Genomic DNA, 7,191 nt, shown 5'->3' on the forward strand with positions numbered 1-7,191 from the left:
CCGTGTGGAGGCCCTAACATACATACGTCGTAAAATTATTTTGTTGGGCTACTCGGAGCGCTTCCTTCACTTCGATGCATCAGACACAAGAAACAAAAAAAGATCATCACAATTTCGGTCGTCGTTTCCATGGTTGAAACACTCGTACAAAATATAATAATACGTTTAATGCTGCAATTATACATATATCGTGACAACGTTTGTAGTTTTAAAACACTTATACCCTCTCAAAACATATAGGAATGTCGCGCCCTACTCGTTTGTTTTTATAAAAGGAAAGGTTTACCAAAGTGATTCTACAACAAACATAGATTTATCAAAATGGTTACTTGGCAGCTCCTCACTTTTTTACTGCATGCTGAGAAATTTTAAACACAGGAGGGTACAAAAAAGTGCTATTCATTCCGCCCTACCTTAAGCCATAAAAACCTGTTAATCCAGAATAAATTGAAACCCTTACGAATTATTTTGCATTTTTAATGCATTGAAATACCGCAGTAAGCCTACATAATGACGTTTTTGCCAATATTCACACCGGCGTTTGCATATTATAACGATTGAAGACGAGGCCCCAGAGTGGTGTCTTAAGCCTAAGGTTCTTTGTACCGCGACGTTTTTTTTTTTTGTATGTGTTTTCTACTTATTACTTACGTACAAACTTCACCAAGTGGCTAGAAACTTACGTTGCGGAAGGGTGAGGAGTTAGATGTAAGGGGTTAATCAGTTTCGTAATCTAACTTTGGTACTTTCATCCCTGTGTAGCACTAAGAATCATACTAGAAACAAGGTTACTACTTCCGGTGAGGGGGCCTTCTCCGCCTATTTTCTTCTTGCGTAGATATTGTTAAATACACCAACTTCAAGAAGATATTGTTTTTTTTTTTTTTGTCACTTTTATATAGGAGTGAGGGTTTCGGAACGACCAGCTTGCATGAGCTTGTGCGGTGGTGCTATATAAAAAAAAAATACATATGTATTTTTTTGTTAGCTGAATTGCCGCCGCCGACCACTCAGTTAATATTTTTCTTTACATGATATTGAACTGTGAAATCTCTGACGCCGCTAAGACTGCACATTCCACAACTAATATTTAACTTTTACGGTGGCACCCTTTTCTACAAAGCGAGAACAATTGACTAGTGTGCTGATCCACTATTCCTCACTTAGAAATTGTTTAGGCAATATTTGGAGTAATTTGTATAATAAACAAATTAACGCATGACCGCTGGGTATGGCACATTTTCATTGTGCAAAACTCTCAGACTCACTTTTAACGTCATGTATATTTTTATTCTAAGCCTTTTCCGAACACCACATTTTAGCGTTTATGTGTTTTGTTTTGCGGCTTTCGATCTAGTTTCCATTTCTTGATACATTCGACTCAAAGTACAACCATTCTTCTCGATTCATTTTAATTTCTGTTCTTATTGAGCCCAGGTACTAAAAGCCAAGACTCCAATAAATAATTGTATGACACTTCTTATTAAATCTTCCTTTATATTGTGACTTCAACATAAGAAAAGCACGAACATGGAAGCATGTTGCTGTGAAATCAGCATTTATAATATCTATTACTTATTATATGACAGTTGTCGGATTCGCGGCTATCTGTGCACAACAAGAATTACTTTGGCGCCAGGGCACGCACTCGGCAGCAGTAATCAGGGATGAATATCGCGATTGCATCTATAGTTTATTTCATGCTCTCTTACTGGCCCTGTTTGCGATTTTGTGCTAAGATTTCTATAATGAGAAAATATGCGACGTGGAACTCCAACTAATTGCTTAGTTTTGAGTTCTTGCCTCTCATTGCTGGCTCGAATTGCAATTCCTCAAACTCTTCAAGAAGACCTGTGAAAATCGGTATGGATGCGTCTGCGATATATACCGAGCGGTACTCCCATCGCAGACAATCTAAGCATTGAGTAATGCCGGGTGCATATACCAGAATTTTAGTTTGTTTCATTTGCCAATATGCGAAGGATGTTGCAAGGGGAGCGATAGCAACAGGTGGCTGTTTTTAGTTTTATTTTGAAACGTTTATTCAACCCTGGTAAAAATATTTTATATTAAAAAACAAAATGTATCATATCAATTACCTGCGCGCACATTTCACTTTAAATGCATTTGGTACTTTTATTTAAAAAAAAAATGCCACGTGTGAAATGGAACATCCGTTTCTGTAAAACGGATGTTCCATTAACCGAAACGTTTGTCAGGACTATATAACAATCAAGTTGCTTACTTGATTGTTAGATAAGCACAAAATTGTTAAAATAAATTGACATAAATTAATGATACCGTCTTGCAAAGCGTAGCTGAGTTTCCAAATTGATATCTCGATCACTTTGTTTTTTTCACAGGCAGCTTTGACGACCACGTACGGTGGTCGCCACACTTACACGGAACATGCGAACTGCGAACTATCTCCTGAAAGAGCTGCCTTGTCACCCTTGATCAAGTTTTATTTCCTGCTCACGACGAGAGGCTGTTTCAATCTTGTTCTGAGCAGCCGCAATATATTTCCAAGCCCGCCAGGATAGCGTTCCCATGTAATAATGCAAAGTTCACCTGTTCCGTACCAGTTTGGTGCTCTCTGTGCATCTCTCATTCATCTTACCACCGCATCTCATTTTCCCTCACATTGATCACGACGCAAAAGTTGGCCTTACTTTCACCAGAAACACGGCATTCTAAAATTCGTTCCTTTCGGGGACATTTGTGGACTGGAATCGGCCTGCCCGAAACCATAGTATTAACTCAAGACGCACCTCATTTCGTGAAATTTCGACATTTTAATTTAACTAATACGCTCCTTTATGTAATATCCTGATCCCGGGATTCTTAAGGGAAGAAATAAGTGAATGTATATTATATATAACAGATAAACTAAATAAATTCGATATATCTTCCGAACCATAATAATTACTACCGCTTCAATTCCATCACAATCGAAATATATGGTTAAATAAAGTAAAAGATGGGCACCCGCCGATTTGCACTTTATGGACTTTTTGCAAATACATTCTTAATGTCCAAATTGCGTGACTATGAATATGAGTGCCGAAAGCGGAGACTTGAAGTAACTTGGAATAGCATTCGACCCCCAAAAGAGACAAGTGACATGGAGAAAGAAATAAAAGACGTTAACAATTCTCTGTAATGCCGAATTTGAGCACAGCTCTTGAGGAGGAGGAGCGGAGGGTGATTAGGGAAAGGTATGCCCCTCCCCCCTACGTACCCTCCCCTCCCAGCTAGCGGGAAAGTTTCGCTAAATTTGCCGCTAAATATAGCGAACATTTCCCCGCCAAATTTAACAGGGAAATATTCTGGCTAAATTTCACGGGAATTTAGCTAAAGTTTTCCCGATATATTTAACGGGAAATTTAGCCAAACTTTTCCCAATATATTTAGCGGGAAAATCGACGTCATGTGACCTAAACATCAATTCAGTTTCCCCGCAAAATTTAGGGGGTAACTTTGACGACCCATAATGTAACGCGAGCGGTTACGCCGACGCCGACGCCTCTCAACCCGGAAACGGGAGTCTAAGAGCTGCGCTCTAAAATATATGAACCTTGAAACATAAAGAAAAAGGATAAACACACACCCATAGTACAGCAATGCACGGACCTACATTTTCATGCCCTGCCAGGCCCAGGCCCACTGACTCTCAGTTTACCCGAGCCGAGCCCGGCCCTTTGAGATACCTTCCTCATAAGTTTATTAACGTAGAAGTTTGGGCTACTTGGTAAGTAGATAGGATGAAAACAAAACAGCCCAAAGACAAGGACGAAGTAGAAGAAACCACAGGACACAGCGCTGACTTTCAACTGAAGATTTATTCGTGTAGGCGTCTGTTATAAAGAACAAACGTGCCACCCCAAAAAACTCAAGGACAAAACACAAAAGATATATAACATGTCACGTTTTTGATACAACACTGTCACTGCTTTGCCCTCTTCGTTATAAGGACTGCCGCTCCTTATCCGAAAGTATGAGTGACGGGGCACTAACACAATCAGGACCAAGTCGCGCAATATCACGTGCTTCTATCTTTGCGCTGTTCTGCTTTTATCATGTCTTCCTGATTGATAAGGCCTGGCCCGGGCCCGGGCTCGGCCCTGCTTGAGATGTGAGAGAGGTCTTCTGCCGGAGACATTCCCGGGCTGCCGGAGATGAAGCACCTCTCGGAACGGAGTCAGGCCGAGGCGGGCTTGATCTCGTAAACCGGAATCCGTCAAAGGAAAGTGCCGACGCATTCGATCCGGTCAAGAAAAATTCTAGAGCCCATTCTCTTGACGCGAAGATGGAGGACCAGCGAAGCTGTTATCTTTAAGACAACTTTACGTCACCTTTACGACTACTACACGACATATATACGATTTACATATGATTGCAATGAAGACATGTACAGGTTCGCTCAGAGTGAAATGGAGCGCCGGACGCCGCGCTACCTATCTGCGCCGGCTCAGACAGATAGGTGCCGTATGTGCATGCGCGCGTGCCGTTCGCGTCGTTTTTTGTCTTTCTTGTTTGATACTCGCGTTAACGGCGTCTCGAGCTGCCAAACGCTGTTCCCATAAACACCGCTAGGTGTTCGGCTCACGCGGGGAGATAAGGCTGAGGGCAATTGTTTTTAGGAAGAGCGTTGCGCCGCTCGAGCCACCGATAACGTGTATAGGTTTGAAGAAGAAAGCGGAGGCCCCCGCTGAAGGCACGTTCGCATGTGCAGATGTATCCTATGACTATGAGTTGCAACCGGCGCTGCAAGATAGCCCGGCGATGCTGTTCGGTCGCCGGTCCGGCGCACCGTTTTACTTAGAGCGCACCTGTACACGACTTCGTTGTTTCCAATTGAGCCCAAGTCTTTTTATCAGCATCGCGGAAAGGAAAGAAAAGAAGGTTAAATCGCCACGTTCTGCCCTCAGCCTCATCAAAGCGCACTCTTAGCTGAGATAAGTCGGTGACCGTAGATGATGACAAAGGATCAGGACCTCACTATCTTATAATGCCGAGGAAGGCTGACTCACGCCGGTTGCCACCCTTTTTTTATTTATACTTGTCACGACCAATCAGACCGGAGCAGTGCCTTTAAAAGGGAGTTTTTGTTTAACAGCCCTGAATGCATTTTTTTCCAGATATTTGCACATAAGGGACTTCGCTGTATAAAACGATTGCTGCTTCGTAAATCGGCCTCTAACTTAAAAGAAAGCTGCACGCACGAGATCATAACTTTAACTTTAATCAATCAAAAACGTTTTCGGAGACTTGTACATACAGTCTTTATGTGAGAGGTTCAATTAAATATTTGTTCCAAGCCTCGTAGATCTCTGACTAACCGGGGTTTGGTTCCACCACTATTTCCACCGATCCTGCATGGGGTTGCTCCAACTCAGCTTACTTGTCATAGATGGCGAAGAGGATCTAATACTTAATATCAGTAATATGCCTGCGGTCAAGGCCCCTATGAATGACGGTATTCGCTTCGGAGATGTCTTGGCGAACTTTAACGAACAAAGATACGTGTTACTGAAAATAAATAAATTATATCTTTGAACTGGTAGATCCCCAGCTGCCTAAAAGTGGCAGTTGTAAGGCCTATCGTTAAAAAATGAAGTAAAAAGGGCATGTTGCACTGCAGGCCCATTTCTATTTTATCCGTGGTATCTCTAATCATAGAAATGTTTGTCTTCAGAATATATATTACGTGGTTCTGTGAGAAGTGTTCTTTGCTGTGTATTTCCCAGTACGGTTTTCGCCAAAACACAGGCATAAAATCATTGTCGAAGACTTCTCCGATTACATCCCCAAAATATTGACTTCAATTTTTGTAACAATTTTGTGCTATCCCTTTTAGGGCCCCAAAAAGACATGTGGTACAATTGACCACGGGTTGATTGTGCATATATTAGAGCACATGGGTTTTAGTTAATAAATTAGAGCACATGTGTCAGTTTATTGACCTAATGACTGACTACCTTTCATGGTATTAATATCTAGTAAATATTGGTGATGCTAAGAGTAAGTTTGGGACACTTACGTATGGTGTTTCCCAGGGATATATTTTCGTACCTCTTCATTTAAACATCTACGTTAATAAATTTTGGAAGCCTAACGTTTCTTCGCGGGTATTTCAGTGCGCGGACGATACAACTTTGGGTTTTCATCTGGTAATGGCGCATTCTAAACTACATTACCTTTGCAAAATGACATGTTCCACCTAATGGCGTAATTCACTAGCAATAAAATTTTTGTAAACGTCTATATAACAATACTAATATGCTTTCACAACCAACACAAAATTATCAAAGGTTCGGCCCCTTTAGTCCTTCACTTAGTTATCTTGTGAAAACTGCAGGTGCGCACCACTAGAATACGTAACATCTACAACCTATCTGGGCGTGCTTTTCGATTGACACCTGACATGGGGAGCTATATTGACTACCTGGCGAGGCGCCTATGAACGGCATCTGCTTATTGTGGTTTCCCCTTTGTGGCAGCGGAGGGGGGGAGGGCTACCACAAAGAAACAAAGTATATCTGTGGGTCCGCAGAATGACGGGTTTTATTGACGAAATACGCCAGCGTGTTTTGCCCATGAGCAAACAAGGAAAATAGTACACTGTGTTTCACGATAACTTAGCAAACTGTGGAGACTACAGCCCCAACGACCCCATAAGAGCGTCGAAGCGAGGTATGTTCCATCACCTCACGGGAACGTGTGTGTTAGGGCGCCAAGAAACTGGCGGTGGTCTGCTGGCAAAAAATCTTTTGCTATGAAACCAACCAACTTCAGATGAACGTCCAGCGCCGCAACATTGCAGTCCGCTAAAGTATAGGAGCTCTTCGGGAATAGTTCCTAAGACAGCCACGCACTCAATATACGTAATAATCTGTGGCGGGTGCTAACTCTAGGGCGATGTTTTAAGCGGAAGCGGTCGATTATACGGCTGCGATCGGCAACAGCCACGGCTCTACAAGGGTAAACAAAAATAGGGTGCGGGTGCGGAAGTGGCGCACTGTTTTGTTTAATTACAATTGAAACTAAAAAATTCGGTAATATTCATTCCTTATTCTTTAGATGTTCTCGATTAAGATGAAATCGCGCAAGTTCAATCGCAGTTAAGAAAAAAGAAGAGAAGAATAACTACTTTTTCTTGCGGATGGCGTTGTCTCGCTGTTGCGGTAA

This window comes from Ixodes scapularis, unplaced genomic scaffold (genome assembly GCF_016920785.2).
Source record: "Ixodes scapularis isolate PalLabHiFi unplaced genomic scaffold, ASM1692078v2 PGA_scaffold0__279_contigs__length_252992795, whole genome shotgun sequence".
In the NCBI taxonomy this organism is placed as follows: Eukaryota; Metazoa; Arthropoda; class Arachnida; order Ixodida; family Ixodidae; genus Ixodes; species Ixodes scapularis.